This window comes from Mus caroli, chromosome 15, assembly GCF_900094665.2.
Source record: "Mus caroli chromosome 15, CAROLI_EIJ_v1.1, whole genome shotgun sequence".
Lineage (NCBI taxonomy): Eukaryota > Metazoa > Chordata > Mammalia > Rodentia > Muridae > Mus > Mus caroli.
The window spans coordinates 57963993-57988257 of record NC_034584.1 but is presented as its reverse complement, the minus strand read 5'-3'; the positions used below and the strand labels follow the sequence as shown (position 1 = coordinate 57988257).

The window sequence follows — 24265 nt, the reverse complement described above, 5'->3', positions numbered from 1 at the left end:
TCTCTCTCTCTCTCTCTCTCTCTCTCTCTCTCTCTCTCTCTCTCTCACACACACACACACACTACTCCCCAACCAGGGCAAGGGTCAGCCCAGCAGCTGCCTGCCTGTAGTCAGGACTGACAGAGGAGCAGGCTCTTGGGTAGCTTCTGGTGACAAGTAGGAACTACAATATTGCTTTCCACTCCTCTGTTCTCTAAGCAGTTCTCAGCATCAGGCCACCTCTTCCTAATGCCCCAAGGCTCATCCTCCTAGACTGATTCCTTCTTTCTTTTAATGAGCATTTGCCGTGTAGGTACTTTATCCTAGGCTCCAAGGACGTGAGACAGAACCACACAGACCTTCCCTGGAACGCTAAGAGCCCATTCAGCAAAACAAATGCTTACACCAGATTGACAGCATGTTCCGGGAGGGGGCTCATGCTCAGTCCTCTCATACACGTAGGAGGTGTCAGGAATACCAACCCTGGCAAGCATGCCAAGTCTTGGAAATGTGCAGTCCATCCGGACAATGCAACATTGTGCTCTGCTAAATTCCTTTTCTTTTTTTCAGAGATGGTCTAACTTAGTCATCCTGGCTGGCCTGGAACTCAATACGCAGACCAGGCTAGCCTCAAACGACACAGAGATCTGCCTGCTTCTGCCTCCTGTATGCTGGGATTAAAGGTGTGGGCTACTATGCACACCAAACTCAACTAAATAATAAGTAACCAGTAAAACATGCTAGTTCTTTGTAATGTCACATCCATGTAATTCTAGCTGCTCAAGAGGCTGAGGCAGGAACACTATAAGTTGTGAGATAACCTGGGGTACATTGTACACATTTTACCCTTTTGAAGGAATTTGTAGTTCGCAGGTCAGATTTTCCTCACTCTGAGTCTAACCTTTCTGAAAGTGGGTCAAGTTTGAAGCTGCTTGCCTCTATGTCTTACCCAGCTGTCCCACACTTGGTCTGCAGACATTCCAGCCTCCATGCTGACAGGGAAGATACAGAGAAGGACACCCTGCAGAGGCACTGCTGATGGGCCAAATAGCCCACAATAAAGCTGTCCACAAAAGACCGAGGAAGGCAGCTGTGTTCAGTTGCCTGGAGAGGATTCTTCCTAGGAAACATAATATTTATGGCTACGAGGGAGTGACTGAATCCCCAACTCTGGCCATCTTGGAGGAAGGAGGCGCAACAGAGTATCAGAAGAGGGTGTAGTGCGTCTCCTACCCACTGACATGGGCTGGACTGGAAAGTGAGGCAGGTGAGAAGGTTGGCCACAAATGTAGCAGAAGGTACAGTAAACAGAGACAGGAAGTTGGAGCTGGCCAGAGAAGAAAGAAACTTGCAGGCTGTAGAATTGTCGAGCAAGACCCTGCCGCAGTGTCTTGTGTGACATCAGAGTCTGTGTGACAGACACCCATCTTTCTGTCCGCATGCTGACACTCTCAGAGCGCCAGTCTGATGAAAGACTGAGACAAACGATTTTGTGTTTCCCAGACCTAAGCTAGAAGCAGGAAGTTCCTCTTGCTGTTCCCTGCCATGCCATTCCCACCCAGCCTCTCAGAGTCTGTGCTCAGCTTTGCCTCTCCCCGCCCCCTTTCTTATGGACATTTTAGCCCGGTTGGTTAGATCTGTGGTGTGGGCGAGTGCCTCAGGTAGAGCCATCATCCTGGGGTAGACCAAGCTTCACGGGCTCTGTGCTGGGGTCAGGGCCTATTCTAGGAGCTGAGGATTGCACAGAGACGAAGCACCTGTGATAGTAAAGTTGGTTATCAACGGACAGGATCTAGACTCACCAAGGATGAGCCTGAAGCTGTACCTGTGATTGACTGATGACATCAGGTGCTGTGGGAAGGCTGGCTCTAGAAGATGCACTGCTCCCTGGGCTGAGGCCCTGGATTTCATAAAAGGGGGAGAGCGAACAGAGCACCGGTACTCCTCTCTCTCTGCTTCTTGACTGTGGATGTCATGTGATCAGCTGGTTTTGGGCCGGCTACCACCCCTTCCACAACATAATGGTGAAAACTAACTCTTCCTTCCTTAAGTTGCCTTTGTCAGGGTATTTTATCACGGCCAGGAGAAAAGTAGCCATACACCCCCTGTTTCCACAGAGCTTACAGTCCGTGGGGGTGGGGGTGGCGGTGGGGGACAGAAAGAACCTCAGTACTACAATTTCTGGTACTAAGCCCCAAGATGAAAACCAAACACGAGAATGTGATGGTGGCTTCTGTTACTTGATGTCGCCAGAGTAACTTAGAAAAATTTTTTTCTCTCTTCGAACTTTAAATTGAATTTTGCTCAATAAAAAAAAAAATNTTTTAAAAATATTTGATTTGTTTTTGTTTTGCCATGATTTCCTTCCCTCCTTCTTTTCTCCCTCCCTCACTCCCTCCCTCCCTTTGTTGCATAGAGAGGATTTCTCTGTGTAGCCCTGACTATCCTAGAACTTGCTCTGTAGACCAAGCTGGCCTTGAACTCAGAGATCCACCTGCCTCTGCCTCCCCAGTGTTGGGACTAAAGGTGTGCACCACCGTGCTTTTCTTGAAAGCAGAGGAGAGGAGGGACCTGGAAATTTTCCCAGTGTTGGAAAGACTCCCTCTGCTCCTCCTGCAGCTCAGGAGCACCTTTGGTGCTGCAGGGTTCTATCTTTCCAGCCTTGATGATGACCATAACAATGTCTGCCCTCTCCCTGCGCCTTCTGCGATACTTCGTGGTGCCCACTGCAAGGAGTCACCAGCTGTTCCTCTCTGCAGGCAGAGAGCCTTGTCCAGAGAGTCACCCATTCTGACTGCTCAGTCAAAATTTCAAGAACCTTGGTGGTTATAGGACATTCTCTTTCAAAGAGACTTCTTTCAGTGATAAATGGAGCGGAAAGTGTCACTGGATCTTCCTCCCAGGGGTGTCTCAGGAGCTGCTCTGCAGACCAGTGATGCACAGAGAGGTGCAAAGGTGGGTGTGGCTTCCTGACTGTCCAGGTCCCAGGTAATCTGAGCCACCACTGTGCTTGACCTAAGGACATCAGGCAGAGCAAGGATTGCCTCCCACAAGAAGTTGGGGACACAACCTGGAGCTGGTCACTAAAGCATAGAAGATGCTTTATAAACAAAGTTAGTGGCTATTCCTTGTTGTCAACTTGACTATATCTGGAATGAACTACAATCCAAAATTGGAAGGCTCACCAGTGACCCTAATCTGGAGGTTGAGAGATAGAAGTTTCTGACCTGGATCTTGGTATGGAGATCTTGAGGCATAGTGGCTATGGATTCCAGAAGATTAAGACAGGGAGATCTCCAAGTTGAAGGTCATCTGGGATTAAAGGTGTGGTGGGCTACACCTTCTGCTGGAGACCATATAAGGACAATGGAAGAAGGGAGTCTCTCTGTCCTTTGCCTGCTTGCTATGTGGGAATGAGCAAGTGCTAGATCCTTGGACTTCCATTCACAGCTGCTGCTGACCATTGTTGGGAGTTGGTCTGCAGACTATGAGTCACCAATAAATTCCTTTACTATATAGAGACTACCCATAAGTTCTGTGACTCTAGAGAACCCTGCCTAATACAGAAGTTGGTACCAGGAGTGGGGTATTCCTGTGCCAATCTGACCATGTTTTGGGGAGGACTGTGGAAGGATTTTGGAACTTTGGGCTACAAGATCCATTCGGTGTTAAGAGCTCTGTGGGATGTTGTGTAGGAACTTGGAAGATAATGTTGAGAATAGTGTAGAAGATGGAGGCCTGGCTTGTGAAATTTCAGAGGGAAGATTAAAGACTTTCCAGGGCCATTGCTATTTTGATTGTGAAGATTCTGTGGTTCTGGTTAGCTGGGGCTGAAGAATCAGCTGTGATTAACAAGATACCAGAACTACTAAAGTGAAAACTTTACATTACTGGAATTATTGATGCTGGTTAGCTGGAGCTAAGAAATTAGCNGTGATTAAGAAGAGACCAGCATCATTGAAGTGACATCTTCTGGAAGTGTTTTCTGAAAGCACAAAGAGGCTGTGTTCCAGAGATAGCCAAGGTTGTACATCATGCTGCAGCAGGACTTGGTAATGTGTAAGAGTCACTCAGGTAGTACTGGTTTTGAAGGGGTCATGCAGAGCAGCTGAGGCTTGGCACTCTGAGAGGCCATGGAAGGCCATTGGTGAAGGTGCAGCCTCAGTTGAAATTGATGGCCCAGGACTGAAGGGGTCATGCAGTGTTTTGGAGATGCCAGTACCATGAGATGACCACCAAGAGCAGCAGCAGTAATGGAGTAGAGGTAACTGGAGCCTAGAAGACAACATGTATGCTACAAAGGGCATGGCTGGACAAGTGACCCAAGCCCTTGGAGGAGCCCAGAAGATCGTGAGTTGGATCCCAAACATTGGATGGTTGGAGAATGATTTTTGCTTTTGATTATGACTATGCCCTGATATTTTCCCTCTTGAAAGAAGGTATTTTAGTGGAACCCACAGTTAAAGACTTTTAATTGTAAAAAGACTTTGGATTTTTAAAGATATTGGATATTTTTTAAAGAATTGAACTTTTAATATGTAAAGACCGTGGGACTTTTAAAGTTGTTTAGATCTTGGGGATGAATAAGAAACTAAGGGTTGCGGCTTACTAGTGATGTGTTTGTGTGTCAAGTTGACAAGGGGTCAATTGTACTGGCTGGCTTTATGTGACATCTTGACACAGGCTGGAGTTATCACCGAGAAAGGAGCTTCATTTGGGGAAGTGTCTCCATGAGATCCAGCTGTGGGGCATTTTCTCAATTAGTGATCAAGGGGGAAGGCCCCTTGTGGGTGGGAGCATCCTGGGCTGGTAGTCTTGGGTTTTATAAGAGAGCAGGCTGAGCAAGCCAGGGGAAGCAAGCCAGTAAGGAACATCCCTCCATGGCTTCTGCATCAGCTCCTGCTTCCTGACCTGCTTGAGTTCCAGTCCTGACTTCCCTTGGTGATGAACAGTAGTATGGAAGTGTAAGCTGAATAGACCCTTTCCTCCCCAACTTGCTTCTTGGTCATGATGTTTTGTTCAGGAATAGAAACCCTGACTAAGACACAGAGCAAATGGTGTTGAGGCTGGGTACCCTCTTTGCCCACAGCTCACCTCCTGAAAGGATATTTTCATTCACACTCGCACACACAAACAGACACCTGTTCATATATATATATATATGTTTGGCTGGGGATTGTTGTGTTTGTTGGTTGTTGGTTTGAGTTTTTAGAGACAGTCTCATTGTATGACAACTCATTAAGTAGATAAAGTTAGCCTTAAACCTAGCAGTGATCCACCTGCCTGTGTCTAGAGTTGGGATTACAGGTTGTGCCTCCCTGATGCTTGGTTCATGAGCTTCCCCCCACTCCCTAGTTGCTTAGGTCTAAAGGATAAATCTACTTTTTGCTTAGCCCATCTTAGCCAGAAATGCCACCCAATCTGCTTCTGTTGACTCCTTAGTGTTGTGATCGTGGTTAGTAAGTGATGTAGTTTGATCGGGACCCCCAAGAATCAGGTTGAAAGTGTAACTGTGTTGGTTGGGTCGGGTCAGGGGACTTTCCACTGTTACAGTATGATTAGCTTTAAAGTAACTGTCATGTATACCCAAGTGTAAGGAACATGGGCAAGCCCTGCTTTCCTTCTGGCTGGCAGCCCCCACATAGCTGGCTGAGGTTACTTGCCAAAGCTGCCAACTCTGAGGTAGGCATATCACTGTGTAAGCCACCGGGCAGAGTATGTATGTTGACCTTAACAGTGAATGTAAGTTACTATGCCAGACATATTCAATTGTAGATTCCTGCTAGGCATGGTGGTATGCCTATAATCCCAGCACTCAGGAGGAAGAGGCAACTCAATGCTAACCTAGACTACATAGCAATACGCTGTCTCCAAATAGCCAAGGGGATAGAGCTCAATGGTAACATTTGTGCCTGGCATGTGCAAGACCCAGGGCTTAATACCCTGGACTGTGGAGACAAGGATTCCGGCACCCACTCAGATTCAGGGGTCAAGAATCCGGATGGTCAGAGCCTGAGGATCTGTAGCTTTAGCAAGCTCTCTGGTGTTTTGATGTAAGCAGCTCTGGAATCAGGTGATAGTCAAACCTGGTTTTCCCCATCTTCATAGGGGACTAATAACGACACTCCTGGGATGGATGGGTATCTGAAGAGCTGACCTTTAGTCCACAATTTATTTCTAACTCCTTCCATGACTCTAAATCATTCTGTGATTCCTTCTACTTATTAGAGGCAAACGCTAGTGACATGCCCTGCTGCATCTCCATCTTGGGCTGCTGAGTGGGGTCACTAGAGACATTGGCTATGAAGCCTACAGAAGCATAGAAGTGCTTGCTTTGTGAAATATAATCCCATGGAAAAATGAATGTAGAGTGGGCAAGGAAGGTGAGCGCAGATAGCCAGGTGTGGGAGATCAGATGCTCTGCGATTTACTTTGACGCCACGAGGGAAACATCCTTGAGGTGTCAGAGTGGAAACAAGAAAGATCACGAGTGGGGATGGTGAAGACAGGCCTGGATGAGGGACAGCCTTCCACAGGATGCCGATGTCAGGCCACTGTGTGAGCGGAGGAAACTGGAGCAGAGAAAATCCACAGCCCTTAAGTGCAGTGAATGGACGTCACTGAGCTGGGATGTAGGTCAATGGACATAGTGCCTACCTAACATGCACAAAGTCCTCGTCACCATCCCCAGCACCACACAAACAGGATGGAAGCAGGAGGATGGGAAGTTCAGGGTCATCCTCAGTTACATGTCGAGTTCAAGGCCAGCCTAACTTCTATGATTCCCTGTTTCAAAAAGGGAGAAAGGAAGGCAGGAAGGCAAGCAGACACAGCATTATAAATGTCTCAGAAGTGTCACTGAAGTGAGCAACAGACCCCAGGGTTGCAGTTGGATATCTTTGAGAACTTCTGAAGCAGGGCTCTACCCACAGTCACTGACTCAGACCCTTGGGCTGTGACAGCATCCCAGATGCACTTGCATCAGAACACAGTAGTTCATATATGTGTGTGTGTATATGTGTGTGCATGTGTATGTATATATATATATGTATATATGTATGTATGTATATATATATATATACACATATATATATGTGTATGTGTGTGTATGTGTGAGTATATATATGTGTGTGTATGGGTATAAATATGTATGTGTGTATATACATATATATGGGTGTGTGTATATATACATATATATGGGTGTGTATATATACATATATGTATGTATATATACATATACGTGTGTGTATATATATACATAGGTATATGTGTATGAGTATGTATATGTGTGTGTATATACGTGTGTATGCATATGTGTGTATATATATATACATATATATATGTATATATATAAATTTACATACAGTTGTAGTTGTCTCTTGGTGTTGGCTCCAGGACCCTTGTGGGTACCCAAATTCAAGAATGCTCATTAAGTCTACACAATGGTATAGTACACAATACAAGCTATGGACAGCTTCTGTATAACTGGAATCATATTGAGATTACTTATATTATCTAGGTAATACAAGGACAAAGATGAAGAAAATCTAAGACTTTAGTATCATCAGATGTGGGCCGAAATTCTGACTCCAGAGGACTGAGTTGTATCTCAGTGGCACAGGGTCCTACGATCTTCATATGAGACCCAGAATTTATCTGCATGCACCCACACACTTGGAGGGCAGGGTGACCAGTGGAGGAAACCTGTTCCTTATCACAGGGAATTATTTAATATCTTACAAGATCTCTCACATCACCTCAGGCAGAATGAGGTTTATCCTCAAAAGTGAGTTTTTTCTGAACAGCAAAAATTCTCCATGTGGGGTAAATCTTCCATATCTGACAAATTCCCAGCAACTCCTTGAGAACAAATGTGCTTCTCACTTTCTTTAGGGAATGAGGTCTGAGGGACACCTAAGGGACATGCTCAGGACTTACAGTTTGTTTGATTGAGACAGGGTCTCAATAGATAGATCAGACTAACCTTAAACTCACAGGATCTGTGTGCTCCTGCCTCTAAGTTCTGGGATTAAAGGCATGGCCACCACACCAGGACGTTTCTTCATTGCCTTTTTTGATAGCTAGCTTTTTCTGAAGTCCAGCAACATACCCTAGCAAATGCTCTTTCTCTCCCATCTCCTGTCTTCAGAGTTTAGTGAGGAGAGAGAAGAAGAGGAACTGGTCATGTCTGCTCCAACACCACACCTCTTGACAGGGATACTTCTAAAGTCTCCTTGCAATGGACAGATCCTTGATGTGGCCCTCTATATCCATATATTAAAGTCCTAACTTCAAATGTCATGTGACACTAGGAGGTGGGACCTTTGGAGGTTATTTGGGCATAGGGCAGAGCCCTAATAAAAGGTATTGGTACCATTTAGACAAAGGCCCAGACCCTGACCTTTGCCCTTTTACCATATGAGGACATGTGAAGTCAGTAATCTTCAACCTGGAATAAGGCCCTCTTCTGAACCCAACGTCTACCAGGACCCCAGACTCCAGGCAAAAACAAAAGAGAAAGAAGCCCCTGGGGTTTAGATTTGTGTCACTGTTTCTCATGGCTGTGAGCAAATACTGGGCCAAGTCAACATGGTGGAGGAAAGAGTCTTTGGCCATGATTTTTTTTCTATAGATTTTTAATTCATGAGCCTGAAGCAGAGTATTGTGGTGCCCGTCAGAGAAAGGATAAGATCCACCCAAAGACACTTTCAGCCACCCACTCTGTGAAAATAGTCCCTGCCTCTTAGCACTTCCAGCTATGGGTTTGTCTGTCAATGGAGTCACTGACCACACTTGAGTGGCCTCTCCATAGCTTCGGTTTCTGGAGCCAAGTCTGCCATGCCATGTGTGACACAGATATCTGTCCATCACCTCTGTCGCTATAGCCCAGGTCACCAAGGTGCTCTTCAGTTTGTTCTCCTTATGGGTCCACACTTTGAAATACTTCATCTACCTTACAGTGACGATAGCCACACTCCCATTATTAAGCATCTTCCAAGTGAAATTTTACCTCCATCACCCTACTGTCTCCCACAATACCTTGCTGTAGGCCTCACCATCAGCCCATTTCACAGGAAGAAACCTGAGGTAGAACATGACTAAATACTTTCCTCAGAGCCTTCCTAATAAAAATGCAAGTAAAAAAGGAAATGAAAAATGGGCGTGGCAATACACACTTGTAAAAAGGATAGAGGCAACAGGAGCTCAATGTTAGCCTTGGCTATCTGATGAATTCAAGGACAGCCTGGGCTACAAAAGCTCATGTTTCAAAAAAAAAATGATAGATAAGATTTGACTTAAAAAAAAACTCTCATTCTTTATTTTCCTAAAAACACAAACTCAGTCTTGTAACACTGATACACGTTCTCAGTTAATAAGTTTTGTTTTAGTTTCAGTTGCTGTAGAACTATTTGTAAAAGGCAGTGACCCCTCCCGAGGACTCCCCACCACACCTGCTTGCTGAGAGCCCCCCACTCTGATCCATTTCTGGTTGCAGATACAATGGGATACCGTAGTACAACGTAGTTCATGTAACATCTACAGAGCCCAGATTCGAAAGCTGTTCCAAGACATTCCATGCGCTCTTCATGGCTATCCATCCCTGGGATTTGATTAAAGCATGATTTTTATTATCTCAAAGGAAACCCTTTACACATCACACACTCACTTTCCAACACTTTCTGCTTCCTAGTCCAGCAGTCCCCAGCAGCCCCCACAGGACACATGTTGTTTAGTTATCTGGTTGTTTTGTTTTGTTTTGTTTTGTTTTTCTTGAGACAGGGTCTCACTGTGTGGCTCTGGCTGGCTTGGAACTCACTATGTAGACCGGACTGTCAAACTCACAGAGATCCTCCTGCCTCTGCCTCCTGGGCACTGGCTTTAAAGGGATGTGCCACTGCACCCCACAGATTTTGTGTTTTTGAGACAAGGCCTTGCTCCATGGCCCCGCTGGCCTCGAACCTCTGATTCCTGAGCTTTGGAAGGCTCAGACTCCTTGTGCTGTCCATGAGAACCACTGTTCCAGCTTTAGCTTCATGCTACATACAGTAGGACACGCTACTTCACGGAGGAGGATGTCCGTCCGGCCTGATGTGATGTGCTGATGATCCATCTGCAGGCATCTTCCCTGTGCACTGCTATGTCCCCGCACAACATCTGGCCGGGCTCCATCTAGTTTAGCAACTTCTGCATCATCTCTGGGACCTGAATGGCCAGAGGGGTGGGGAGCCAGGCAAACAGGTAAGAGGCCTTCCCTGAGTTTGCTTTGGTCATGTTGGGATGCAGCATGTGTTTAATTGTAAACTGCTGACCCAGCAGGACAACAGTAAGTGCCCGAGTCACCTGACCTTCACCTTCTGTTGATTTTTAGGCAGGGCAGCATCCACTCCTGCAAACGCACACACAAAAGAAATACAAGTTTTTGCTAGAAAAATGCCAAGAGATCCAGATTTTAATATCAAGATAAAAAGATGGCACCACAGTTGGCAAATCATGTAAAATTCATCATCTCATGTAGTTAGTCCTTCCTATACCGGAAGGTGACATTATCATATCCATTTACAGATGGACGAGTGACAGTGGGGGTGGGGGGGTGGGGGTGGGCTACATGACTTCCCTGTGCCTGCGTCGCTGGGAATGGCAGGTAGTGTTCCTTACAGGATGTTGGAGTTCACTATTTATTGTCAGGGTTGATATCTCAGGCCACCACAGACTTGCCACAAAGACTCGGAAAACACCCTTTCCAGCTCTCCATTTGCTTGCATCTGACAAGCATACCAGAGTCTGATTGAACGAGCAAGACTCAGCCTCTCTGGGGCTGGGAACAGACTTTCCTATCTGAGGCATACAGAAATGACTGGTTGGACTCTATCCTAGCAAGTGGTGAACTCAGTGGTACACAGGCTAAGCATGGACCCCTGACCATGCCCTCCTCTTCCCCTGCTCTTCCCTGCCTCCTGCCCACACTCAGACTGCACTCCAATTGCCCTAAGCTATTTGAAGTCCCCCCCAGCTTCCTAGAAAACTTTAGGTCCTTGAGTCTTTAACACTTATTCCAATAGTAGCAGCAGCAATGGTCATAGCCTTTCTAGGTTCTGTACATGGACTCAGTACAGTCGGTTCCATTTCACATGGCTCAGACTGGGCAAGTCCTTGGGCTTCAAGTGACACAACCTGGGTACTTGCCTGGCTCCTCTGGTATGTGATAGGCATGACCTCAGGTTGATGCCATCTGTCCCTGTGTTAGCCTCTTCATGTGTAACTCTGGGCAGGCCGCTTCGTGGACTGTGGTGAGAGCTAAATGAGGTGGGCACAGCCTCTGGCACCTGGCTCACTCTGAACATCCAGACTGAGGCCCTCTCTTTTCGCATGCTCTCTGCTGTGCCAGGTTTAAAACCTCTTCCTCTGTCTCCTCAACTTTATAGCTGACCATTGATTCAATATTCAGACCACTTCTTACACTGTTAAGATGGCATTTGCTCCCCAGAGCCAAGGGTTCTGATGCCCCTGCAGGCTCTGACGTTGGAACAGGGTCTTGAAGTGCAGTGGTAAGGGAGAACTTGAACTCAGGCCCTTAGCCTCCCAGGCAATTCTTCCCTTGGCCTAAAAACCTCCAGAAACTTCTAGAAAGCACTTCTGCTTTCCCTTCGGGTCTGCTATGCCAAGTGGGCCACACACCCTTTCTTGCTTGTCCCAGTGCAAGCAAGCTTTCATCATCAGAGTGGCTCTACCCAGCACTACAAAGTTTCCTTGCAACCAAAATATTCCCTGAGAGCCCTCCTGGAGGGCTCAGCAACCCCAAGCTCCCCGAACTGGCCCAGGTTAAGGAAAATCTGGACACACACCTTTGTTAAAGATGAAATAGACCAAGGTAAATCAGTCCCCAATATTGTACCCCCAAGCCCCCAGCACAGGTGGAGGGGTGATAAGAATGAGAAGTAGGGGCAAAAGTTGTGGATGTAAACCTTTTGATACCACGTTAGAGGTCAGGGAAAAGATATTTCATGGAACATTAAATATTCCTGAAAAATCTGATTGAAAATCAAGATAACGATGACATGGACTTGAGGGCAGAGGAGTAAAGGAGAGGGGGAACATGCCCCTTAATGATGTCCTAGGCAAAGAGAAGGACAGGGGTTCCCACACCAAAAATCCCAACAAGGAGATGGTATTTGGGGAGTTTCCCCTTCGCTAAATCACAAGTCCTGGGACGACCGTGTGACCGTGTGGGTAGCCCAGACCCCCTCCTCGCATCGCCTCTGCTTTATTGGTGCCCGGGCTTGCACCACTGGACCCCGTGGGTGTTTCTGCCCCGCTCCCGCGGTCCAGGGGCAGCCAGGCAGGTGGCGCCCGAGCCGAGCGCATCTCGACCCCTCGTCCCAGGTGAGGGAGGGGCCGCGGGGACCCGGCGCCCTGGGGGTCGGGCCTAGGCGCCCGGGACTCGCCCAAGGTCACCGTGCGGGCTGGGGCGGGGGCGGTGCGGGGCGGTCCCGGGCGCGGTGACGCGGGGCCCGTGCTGCGGCGGGGCCCGGGCGCGGGGGGCGGCGCGTCGCCGCGTCCTCCTTTTGTGCGGCGCCGGGCTGGGCTGCGAAGGTAAACAGCGCTTCCTCTTCCTCCTCGCCGCCTCTTCCTTTTATAGCGATTTCTGGTCACGCCGGGGCCGGGCCGCTGCTGCCGCCGCCGTTTGCTGCTGCTGCTGTCGCTTGCTGCCGCGCCGGGGCCGCTCGCGAACCTGCGGCGGGGACGCGCGAGCCGCCGACCCGGAAGCGGCGTGTGTGCACCGCAGGCTCCCGCCGCCAGCTCGCCCGCCCGCCCGCCCATCGGGCCGCCAGGTACTTGCAGGGCCGTCCCGGAGCCCGCTGCGGCGTCGCCGCCCTGGTTCACCGGGCTGCAGGGAGGGAGCGAGCGAGCGCCTGGGGCGCCGTGCACTGGGAGGCTGGGGCGCGGGGTCCGAGTGGTTGTCCCCGGGCACACCCCTCTTGCAGGCCAGGTGAGCGCTGCAGGGCCTGACCCGGGCTCCGCGCTGCCCTCCGCTAACTTCATTTTGGGGGTGGGGGTGGGGGTGGGGGTTCCAGGCCAGGAGGCTGAATTGAGGAACCAAAAGGGCGAATAGACTTGCACCAGCCTGACTTCCTCCTGCTCCGACCCCCGCCGGCGTTTAAACAGCACTTCCTCTTTGCCCGTTATGTTTTCATCATCATCCGCATCATCATTATCATTATCAGTTTTTTTTTTTTTGAAAAATGGAAGTTTAGTGTTCAGAGGTGGAGGCATTTGCAGCCCACAGGGCTTTCTGGGGGTCGTGCACACACAGTAGGTCTGGAAGGAATCCATGTGTCCTCTGAATGTGGGTCTTGTGTCTGGGGTGGGAGGAAAGAGGAACCCGGACTTCCTTTGCAGGCAGAGCCCTAGGGGGTTGTCTCAGATCCCCACCCTGCCGCTAGAAATGGAGGGGTGGGGGAGGGCTTGAGTGAGAAGGTGGCGCAGCAGGGAGAGTCACGTGGCTGTGCACCTCTGTCTAATTCTTGGTTCTACCACTCACTAGCTTTGTGACCTTGGGCAAGTTGTCTGCCTTCTCTGAGTCTTTCGGCCCCTTGTGTCTGTAAAATGGGCTGCTCTCAATTCTGGCCTGCAGTAAATGGGACTAGGTTTCCTGGCCCTGAGGTTCAGAGTGGGAATGTCACCTCCCCTTGAATGCCTTCATCCCTTAAGACACGTGCCGGGCGGGAGCACAGGGAGGCTTCCTATAGATAGTTGTGAAATGAATTGGTGGCTTGTAAATTTTGAGAAGTGAGCCCGTAGGCTTCCTCATTTTTGCCTTCTTTGCCCTTAACTTCCACCCCATAATCACCAGAGCCATGTTTTGTTACCTCAGCCTCCAGAAATCCACGGATCCCTGGAGGAAATAGGGACTCCCACTGAGGAAGCTTCCACTCTGATTTTGATTGAGACTCTCCCTATTCTTGGAGGGTTGTATTCAGTGTGGAGAAAAAGGAAGCTTTTTTTTTTTTTTTTGCGATGACAGTGGAGGTGGCTGGCAGGGTTGCCAGCTGGAATGATTTCCCAGGCCCTGGGCTCCATGTAACTGGGAAGGAGGCTGGGGGAGAGGTGGCTTTTCTCCTGTGGTGGAGCATGCAGAACAGGTCACCTGGCTAGGCTTTTTTCCTGGAGGCACTTTGTAATAAGTATGCTGTAGATTATGTGAGTGTGTGTGTGTGTGTGTGTGTGTGTGTGTGTCTGAGAGAGAGAGAGAGAGAGAGAGAGAGAGAGAGAGAGAGATTTGTGCACTTTGGGAAATTTTAAGGAAATGTTGCTTTGTCTAACAGCCATTCCCCCCTCTCCCTTTTCATGTCCAAAGCCTTGTGTGCACGTCTCTGAAGACCTTGGAGGAGGTGGTGATATCCCACCTCAGGCAGGCAATAAGTCTGAGAGCGACTGCTTCTTGCTTTGTTGATTTCTTGACGTTTTGAGACAGGATCTTATGATGTATCACAGGCTGGCCCAGAACTTGTGAATGTTCCAGCCTCTGCTACCCAAGTTCTGAGACCACAGGTGTGTGGCGCTGTGTCCCTGGTCACTTCCATTCATTGACTACCGAGGCAAGCAAGCTCCTCCACGCAGAGACACTGCTACACAGCTCTTGTTAATGCACATGGTGGCCACAGTCACCTGTGTGGCAAGAGAGAATCTTTCCATTTCACCCAGACTTGGTGTGAGGCCAGGGCTTCCTGTTACTCAGCCTGGGAGAGGCGGGTGCAGGACCTTGGGGCTGCAAACCTAGCCTGGGGTTCTGGTGGTCCTCTGCATCCTGAATGGCTTTGGGTCACCTTGACAACTGTGCCTGGCTTATCCTGGGAAAGATGGACCCGTTTTCTGAATGAATGAGAAAGTGATGGCTTCCTCTCTGTGCTTTGTGTCTACATCTCAAGGTCATCATCTGGCATCAAAGCGACCTTGATGTTGTTCTCTGGTGGCTCTTCCTGAAGTAAAGTCCTGGCTCCTAGTCCCTGGCGGGCCTTGCATCTCGAGACAGGTGCACAGAAAGGGCTCCTAAGAGACACTGATGCCAGGAGATTGTGGCTGCATGTCCAGCATCTCTGCCATCTCTTTGATTGGAGAGACCACCTTTCTTGTGGCTTTGGTGGTGTGGGCACTTGGCTCTCTTTAACACATCTGTCTGAGGCTGTGCTGTGTCGATTTAAACTGGTTGCGTGAACTGGGTGTGGTGGTGCCTATCTGTAATGTAACACTATGGATGTTGAGGCAGGAAGATCACTGGTTCGAGACCAGCCTGTGCTATGTGGTGAGCTGCTGTCTGACACAGACAAACACCCATAACATCAGTTCATCTGTGTGGGCAGCAGGTGGTCTTACATCAGTATCACCTTGAAGTCCCCTTTTCCTTCCTGCAAACTGGTGAGCTAGTTCTAGCCCTTGCCCATCGCACAGGGTACCCATAAGAGAGTAGGATCCAAATGTAAACCCATTTTTCTGTTGCTCACACATGTGCATCCAAGGTTCTGTGCAGTGTTCTCATCTGTAAAATGGGCAGATGAGTCGTGCACTTGAATCTGCATCAGTTATGTGATGGAAGTCCCGAGAACAAGACCAATTATGGCAATAGCAGTGGCAGTCTTGCCTGTCAGAGCATAGACAAAATGATTGTAGGAGCCCCTCTCTGTTTTAACTGCAGTGAAACTTCCACAGACAAAACGGGAAGAGGCCAGGAAGGAAGGGCTACTAACTTTCCTAAGAGGGGGTGTTTTTTATAGGTTGCTGAAGATGGAGTGTGAGCTCTTGTGTATCCGTAGCCCCAGGTACAGAGGCTTGCCAATACATGTTACCCCCACCTCTCTCTCTGGTTCTCGCTCAACCCACCCACCCTCTATGTGTTGGTGACACCCCTCCCTTATCTTCCTGAACCCGTGTATCTTCTTCCTGTTTTTAGCCAAGACTTGACTTCCCCTGTGTCTCAAGTGGACCCAGTGTAAATTGTTTTTAGTAGAACTTCAGAATTTAGACTTCAGATAGACCTGAAGGCTAGATGGCCTCAGGTTGAAAGATAACTTCCTCGTCAAGGATATAGTTAAGGGACAATTACCTGTACCCCACTGCCACCCCACCCTCCACCCCCGCCATCCATTTCTATTTCCAGAGGCACGGAGAGTGTGGGTTTGGGGATCAGATTTCCTACTCGTGGGCAATCCTTCCTTTCTCTTTGAACCCTCATCATCTGTAACGTGGAGAGTCATGCTGGCCATCTGGAGGTGTCAGTGGGATCAACACAGAGGTTGATGGAACAGTATTGCACACAGTAGGTGCTCAGTAAATGTTTTTGCTTCCCCTCTATGAGGCTTTTTCTATCCTCACCTAGTGTCACCATCCTGTCCTCCGTAACCCCCCCCCCCCTCCTGTTCTGCTTTGGGAAGCAGCTCTGGGCTAGCGGACTATTCCTAGAAAGATCTGGATTCTGCAAGCACTTGGAAGCCCAAGAGTGTTCTTTTCATCCAATTGTTGACTGGCTGGTGTATGGGCTTCCACTGAGTGGGAGATGGTTCCATCAGAGCTTGTCGGGAAGACGAAACGGACGAGTCATTCATTCAGCTTCCATTCTGTCCCATTCATTCCTGCCCCCACTTGTCGAAGCCTTAGTAGCTGCCATCTGCTCCGTGAGTATCGCTCATAAATATATAAATAATCGAAGTGGATGAAGTCTGCTGGAAGAAATGTGGCCCAGAGTGGCTTTTATAATATTTAAGACAATCTGAAACTACTAAAGGAGTTGCAGGGCTTATTTAAAAAAAAAAAAAGAAGAAGAAGGAAAGAAAGAGTGTTTCGACAGGCTCCCTTTCGTGGCAAGAGCAAAGGAAATGTGTTTTTGGGATGTGGATGAAGGACCTGTGAGGGATCAGTGGACAGCTTGTGCATCACCCCGTTTGAGGTGACAGGGTGAGGACAGCTCGATTCAAGGGACAAGGACCAGTGCCAGGGTTTAAAGCTAGTGTGTGAGCACTCTGTGGCATCCTTGAGACTCAAAAGGGTTGTGATGGATCCCATGCCTTGATATGCTCTGGAGTATATACATTTCAGGTCCCAGTTTGTCTTCCATGTAAGGTTCCAGAAGGTTCCTAAGACCAATCTCTTTTTTAAAAAATTAATTACACATAATGGGTTTCATTACATTTCACACACACACACACACACACACACACACACACACACACACACACACACTCTTTCATGTCTTTTTGTTCATTTTAGTGACTCAGCCAGTTTAGTTAGTGTTGTGGACTGGCCCATCTCCCTCCTCCAACAATCTTAACCTGCGCATAGTTTCAACCCATTCAGTGAGAGGTGGGGCTGTGTGAGCTTCTCCCCTTTTGTGGCAAGCTGCTGATGGTCCACTCGTGTCCAGGTCATGGCCGAATCATGCCCAGAAGTCAGTGTTCCCCAGCGCTCCACCCAACCACTTGCTCTTAGGAACCTTCTGCCAGTCTTTTCTATGATGTTCCCTAAGGCTAGGCTCTTTTAATTAGCGAATGGCTATAGTGAGTCCTATTAGTGTCCCCAGTTTGAGAGGCCTCATCTGAAAGGAGCCATTCCCAGGCTTGTGTGTGGCCCAGTCACTTGGGCCTTAGCCCGCAGCCTGAGTCAGGTGCTTGAGAAAGCTGGGTGGCCTGAGAGGTGATGCCTCTGGTCTGCAGGCCACACGGCCAGTAAGGCAGACTTGGCATTCCTCCTACATCACTGTCTTGCTTCTCCTCTCATCACTCAGGACCAGGAAGACAGGCCACATGGATGTAAACCTGGATGGTGACCCTGGAGGTTCCCGAGGCAGCTAGCAGCAGAGGCAGTATTTAATATATCATTAAATGCTGAGGCCCAGCTAGACCTCAGTCTAGAGCACTAGAGGGGTGCAGCTGAAGGAGAAGGGAGGTCTCCTCAGCTCAGGAGAAACCAGAAGGGCTAGAGATGATACCGGGGGCGGGGTGGAGATAGTGTGAGCAGACTGTGCATCCCTTGGAGTCTGATTGTGGCTGAGCCTGAGTCGGACCTCTTTGAATTTCTAGAGCTTCAACTCAACCCTGTCCTCCCATTTAAACTGACAAGGCAGTGGGGACCCAGAGGCAGAAGACATTCCAAGAGGCAGAATCGGGGCCGTGAGTCAAGGCCTTCTGGCTGCGAAGCCTAGCATCTCCCCCTGGCCCCACTGTGCCTGTTCATTTGTACCGCAAGCATGTCTAGCGACTCTGCTTCAGAGATAGTGGGATGCAGGGGTGCTAGATGGACCCCTGCCCCTGATGGTCTCAAGCAGCAGGCTAAGGTAAATGAAAAGGAAGGCTCAAGATGGGAAGAACCGTTAGCTTTGAAGTCATCCCGTGGTATCCAAGGGCCACTGGCTGGCCAGCTCTTCTCGTCCTGTTTGATTAGGGTGAGGGAGGACATGGGGAGGAAGGGCTCTATACTTACTCATCTACTTTATGTCATTGACCTTGAATGACCACTTTGAATTTCTAGAATTTAAACTGGACCCTGGCTCTGCCACAGTACTGTGTGGCCTTGGGCAGATCACATCACCACACGGAAGCAGAATGGTGCCTGAGAAAGCTGGGCTGATGTCCCTGCTTTCTTGGGATACCTGTACCTAGGAGTGCATCCTAGTGTAGCCAACACCCCTCCCTCCTCCACCGCACCTCCCTGTGTAGCTGCTCTAGCAATGAATGCCCCCTTCTGGGGACATACAGAAAGAAGCCAGGTTCTTGTAGATCAGAGAAGGCTGTGGATTAATGTTTTTAGACTGTTGGGTTGGCTTTATGGAACACTAGATGCTCTCTGCCTTGGAGGTCAGCATCTTTGGAAAGAGCCAGCGGTGGGGTGAGAAATGGCCCTTTGGAGCCAGGATGTCTGTGCTAGACCTGACTCTGAATTCTCTTCTTGCAAGTTGTATGACCTTGCTTGGCATCTCAGCGCCTATTTCCCAGCCTCTTGTAGCTCTTTGAACAATGCTTCCATGAAGTTGCACATCCAGGTGCTGCTATCGTTTGAGTCCCTGGTTCATACAACGCCCCCAGAGCTAGGACTCGGAGCCTAGGGACACTGGGTGGAGGGAAGGTCTGTACCGCCGATGTCTCCCCCAGCCCCGGCTCTGTTCAGAACCAGGATGAAGTAGGTTGTAGAAGACAGCGTGGAAGTGAAGCTTGGGTAGTCACATCCGGCAGTGTCTGCCCTGCTTTCCTGAACCAGGCTCTGCTGTACTGTTCTGTAATATTGGGCACCAGAGCCCAGCTAGAATACACACAGATCTAAGAGGCTTTCGAAGGGAGTGACTCATCAGATGGCAATCCTGTGTGTTCTGCAATGTGTTTTCCAGCCATTCTAGAACACGCGTCCCTAGCTCACCTGTTTGTGATGGAGGCCTGAGATCTCTCCTGCCGTTCAACAAAGTAATAAAGCAAATAGCTGCTGAGCATGCTCCAGGCCTGTGATGCTGTCCCGTGGGGGAGCAGACAGTGTCTGGCAGCCACTCACACAAGTCCCTATGGGGTCCGAGGAGTGTGGAGCTGGGGGGAGTTTGGGTTTGTTTCTTCTGGCTGACCCAAGCCCAGCCCAGTTATCTTCATTCAGGTGCCAAGGACCAGGAAGGCAGCTCTGGCGAAAACCCTCGGATAGCGGATAGTGTGTGTGTGTTCTGCCTTTTGAGTTTGGGTAGCCTATCTCCCGGTCACTTGGTGAGGCAGATTGTACTTACTATCACGTTATAGTTGAACAAAATCGAGACAGCATGGAGCCTAATAAGGAGAGCGGGAGCCCAGACGTTCCACGTCATCAACTTCAGTGCCCACTTCTCTCTCACCTCGTTCCAGGGACTGTAATGGAATTCAGGAAGTATGAGGTGACCCCACCAGAAGCGGAGGCTTTCCTGGGAGGGTTTCTCCCTAGCATCATGGAGAATAGTTAGCCGGAGAGCACCCCAACCCTTGGTTGGCCTATGACTGTGGGTGACCCACCAACTCTGGGTTCCTTATTGCGGGGAGAGTCCATGTGTAGAAGGTTTTGGACTGGAGTCATGGTGGCGTGTGTGCGTGCGTGTGTGTGTGTGTGTGTGTGTGTGTGTGTGTGTGTGTGTATACAGGTATGAACCACAGGGGGTGTTATTCCACAAGTATCTTTTTTTTTTAATTGAGTCTTATACTGGCCTAGGACTCACTAATTTGGCTAGGCTGGCTGGCCATTGAGCTCCAAAGGTCTGCCTGTCTCTGCCTCTCTATAGCATTTTGAAACTATGATACCCTTTCCTAAATGTGGGTTCCAGGGATCAAACCAAGGCCCTTTAGCTGCTGAGCTATCTCCCCAGCCCCTGTAATTCCTCTTGATACTGTAGATTTGGTGGGATTTGTAACTAAGATGTGGTCACATGGTTGGCTTGTTTCAGGCTGTGACAATCACTCCTCAGGAGGTGAGCACTCTCAAAGAGGCATTAAAGCCTGGTCCTTGATGCCCATCAGCGGTGTGACAGTTTGGACTAAGCTATCACCCTTTACAGATATCTCAGAGTCTACATGGCTAGGGATCGGTCAGTTGGCCTAAGATAGGAAAAACCCTAAAGGTCACCAGATATCTTCCCCGGCCTTTCTCAGGCCGTTGCCCACACAGGAAACAACTACAGTTGACTGAGTCCTGAGCCTTGGGCCAGACATCGAAAGAGGGAGCACTTCCCCATGGGAGGGGACTGACCCTGGGGGCCTACTGTCCCAGTGTTGAGAGGTCCATGTAACCCCATCCCTCTCGTTGAGACTAACTCTGATGTCTCTCAGAGTGGTACCTGTTCACACATGCAACCATGGTCCAGAAAGGGGATGTGAGTTTCCCAGTGCCACACAGGAGTTTGAAAATCATGAATGAGTTCCCAGGACAAGGACGGCTAAGCCCTGCTAAGGGTCATGTACCAGAGCATGGCTACAGGAAAAACTAGTTCTCTTGATTAGACTGTCCTGGGGAGGTGGGGTGGAGTATGAAGTTATTGGGTCTTATGGGTGACCATCAACCTGGTGGAGTACTGTCTTTCTGTTGTCGTTTGAGACAGACTGGTTTTCTAATAGTCTCCAACTGACAGTCCTTGCTTAAGGCCCAGAATACCAAAGAAGAGGAGACCTGACTAATGAGAGTCGCATCTTTACCATGGAAGTGGAAGTCAACCAAGCAGGCAAAACTTGACAGAACCAATGCTTTCTCACCCAGCCCTACCCAAAAGAACAGTGCTCTGCACACAGAGCTGCGCAGTGAGGTCGAAACTTGGATGTATGGATTGAGCTGTAGTAGACAGGACACACTTAAGGACAGTACCTGGGAACCAAGGACATGGTTCAGTGAGGAAGAAAGGATGCGGCTGAGTTGGAATCCCAGCACCTGGGTGAAAAACTAGGTGTGGCCTGGGGCACACTGTGGGCAACGGCAGGGATCACTGGGGCTTGCTGGCAGCTAGCTGAGTTCAAGCACCCCCTGATTTAGAAATAGGTGGAAAGAGAACAGTAGAGTACTTGGTATCCTCTGTGCACATAGACACACACACAGAGATACACACATAAACACACACACAGACACATGCACACACACACACACACACACACTGAGTGTTAAAAAAAAAGAAGCAAGTACAGATGAATGTGTCACACAGCACAAGAATACTCGTCTAACATTATTTACTGTTTTCATTATATTTGTTCATTTTTCTTTATTTTTAGGTGCTGAGTATGAAATCTAGGGCATAGCAATGTTATTTATGTAAATTACCTACCACTGTGCAGCAGTCACAGCTCAAATTCCTTCCTTCCTTCCTTCCTTCCTTCCTTCCTTCCTTCCTTCCTTCCTTCCTTCCTTCCTTCCTTTCTTCCTTCTGAGTTGAGGATTGAACTCAGGATCTTCCTGAGTAAGCACTTGCTCTACCGCTTAGCTAAATCAACAGCCCCAACCCCCTTTCTGTTGCAGGGACTCATGTAGCCCAAGCTAGCCCCCAGCTCTCTATGTACTGAGGGTGACTTTGAAGTGGTGACCCTCCTGCCTGCACCCTCATGAGTACTAGAATTATAACCCATGTTCAACCATGCTCAGTTTCTTAGGTGGCGGAAGTCAGGGCTTCAGGGGTTTTAGGCCTGTAGTGGACCAGCTGAGCTGTACCACAAGCCCCGCCCCCTAAGGTTTCTAAATGAATAGAAAGAATTTTTTAAAAAAATTAGTCTGAGTTCATTTGAATCTGGCTTAGGTGAGCAAGGTTGGTCCATTGCAACACACTGAGGACATAGGCAGTGTGCCCTGGGTTCTGCTGGCACCCAGGGTAGGTTGTGCAGGTTTGTTGTGCCTGACCTCTGTCGCCCCAGGACCAGAGTCTGGTGGCCCTTCAGGAAGGTTTTAGGGGTTCTGGCTGTCTGGTGCGGGACATAGGGGACAGGGGAGTGACCTCTCTGGACTGGACAAGGCTTGGCTTCATGATTTTGAATGAAAAAGTCTGTATCACACAGTGAGTTTGTGGTTAGTCTCTCACCCCTACTTGGAGCTGATCTGAAAGCGCTGGCACAGGGGACATTTGCACTTGGCCCCCAAGGTCCCCCTCTGTAGGACTATGTTTTGTTCCAGCAGCTTCTTAGACTTGCAGTTCTAAATGCAGGAAGTGAGGAGACCTTGTGTATGCTCCTGGCTTGCCTTCTGACCTCCCCTCAGAAGGGCCGAATGTTCCCTGGCCTCTCTTCCTTCACGATGGGGAGTGTGGCCTGGAAGTTTCTCTCCCAGTGTAAGCTCATCTTTGGCTTAAGACATTGAACACTTTCCTCAACAAGGAGCCTGGTCTTTTGTAGCCCCGTTCCAGCCTTACATGGCTTTGAAGAAGGGCATCTGTTTGACTCCATCTTCTGGAGTGTTCTCCAATGTCTTGTGGAACTCCAGGCTGGGAGGAGAGCTGGGGAGCACGTAGGACCAGCTGGGTTGATTGGTAGAGAAAGACCTGGTGCTGTGAAAAGTGTCACTGTCTGAAGGCGCTCTCGATGGTCTCTGGCTGTGTCTTGGAGTGACACTTCTGTATACTGTGGGGACTGATAGCAGGAGCTAACCGTCGTTATAACCTTTGATCCGGCTGACTCACTTTTGGGAATCTCTCCTAAGGACACAGGAAGAATGTTGTCTGGAGACCTTGAGCCTCAGCTGTTACCTGTTCAACTTGAATAGAAACGGCAGAGTGTCTGACAGGGCCAGAGTCTTGTCATTTGTGGCCACAAGGTTAGAATGGACATGGGGCCTCTGGGAGTCAGGGCCACAGAGGATATGGAAAAGCTGTCAGTGTTTGGTAGAAAAAGGCCTGAGGGAACTGTACAGAAATGGTGTCAGAAGGTCTGGGGCAGGGCGGGGGTGGGGTGGGGTGAGAATCCAAATGAGTTTCTGGTTTTTTGCATATTCTCTGTCTTGTGATTGTATCCTGTTCTCTTTTTCCTTTCCCCTTTCCTTCCATCCCCTGGCCTCCGCCTTCCTTTCCATGAGTCTCAGCAGGGTAAAGGAAGAAACCCAAGTTTCTTAATAACTTAATAACTAAGACACAGCCAGCCAGCCAGTCAAAAATTACTGCATTTGTTTGTTTATTTTTACTTATTTTATGCCATTGTGTGTCAACATGTGTGTGTTTGTGTGTGTGTGTGTGTGCGCGCACTACAGCATAGCAGTAGATGCCCAAGGACACCTCAAAGGGGTTGATCTTCTCCTTTCACTGTGTGTGTCCTGGGTTGTCAGACATGGTAGCAAGCACCGTTACTCTCTGACCCAGCAGCCAATTAATTAATGAAATGTAGGACTTGTTGAGGTCTGGTGACACTACGAGCAGACAGCTGGTCCATTTTGAATGATTGCCACCCTAGGCCAGCCTCCCCTAGTTCTATACAGACATTTCCATTTCATGAGAGACTTTTCTAGAATCACTTTGCTTCTTCCCAGTGAGCAGCTGGTAGGATTGATGGAACTTAGAGGTTCCCGGTTCAGTAACACTCTTAAAATCATAGAAACTGTGTGGTTTTTTTTTTTTTTTTGACAAAAATGAGTGTCAGTTACGGAAAAACAGTAGCAGAGGGGTTTCTGTCTGTAAGTGCCAAGGCGAAAGGAAGTTGGCTAGGTGGCAGCAGGGAAGATCCTTAGGCCTTCAGGTGCCTCTCCAGCACTGGGCCTCTGTGCTCTGGGATGCTAAGGGATGTGTTTCTATTCCTTTCTGAGAAGGCCAGAAGGAGGAGACAGCTGAAGGTGCCCCCATAGGGGC

General features: G+C 49.0%; 1 protein-coding gene across 2 annotated transcripts in view; it reads left to right on the top strand.

Annotated features, from left to right (window-relative positions):
* Positions 1-12536: 12536 nt before the first annotated feature.
* The window catches only part of Fam49b (family with sequence similarity 49 member B), a 130851-nt gene continuing 119122 nt past the window's right edge, over positions 12537-24265 (top strand). The window contains exon 1 of one of the 2 annotated variants that reach the window (XM_021183989.2): positions 12537-12570. The gene's annotated coding sequence lies outside the window, so the exon portion shown is untranslated. The remainder of the gene's footprint in view (positions 12571-24265) is intronic. The other variant, XM_029469390.1, reaches the window with a different exon arrangement.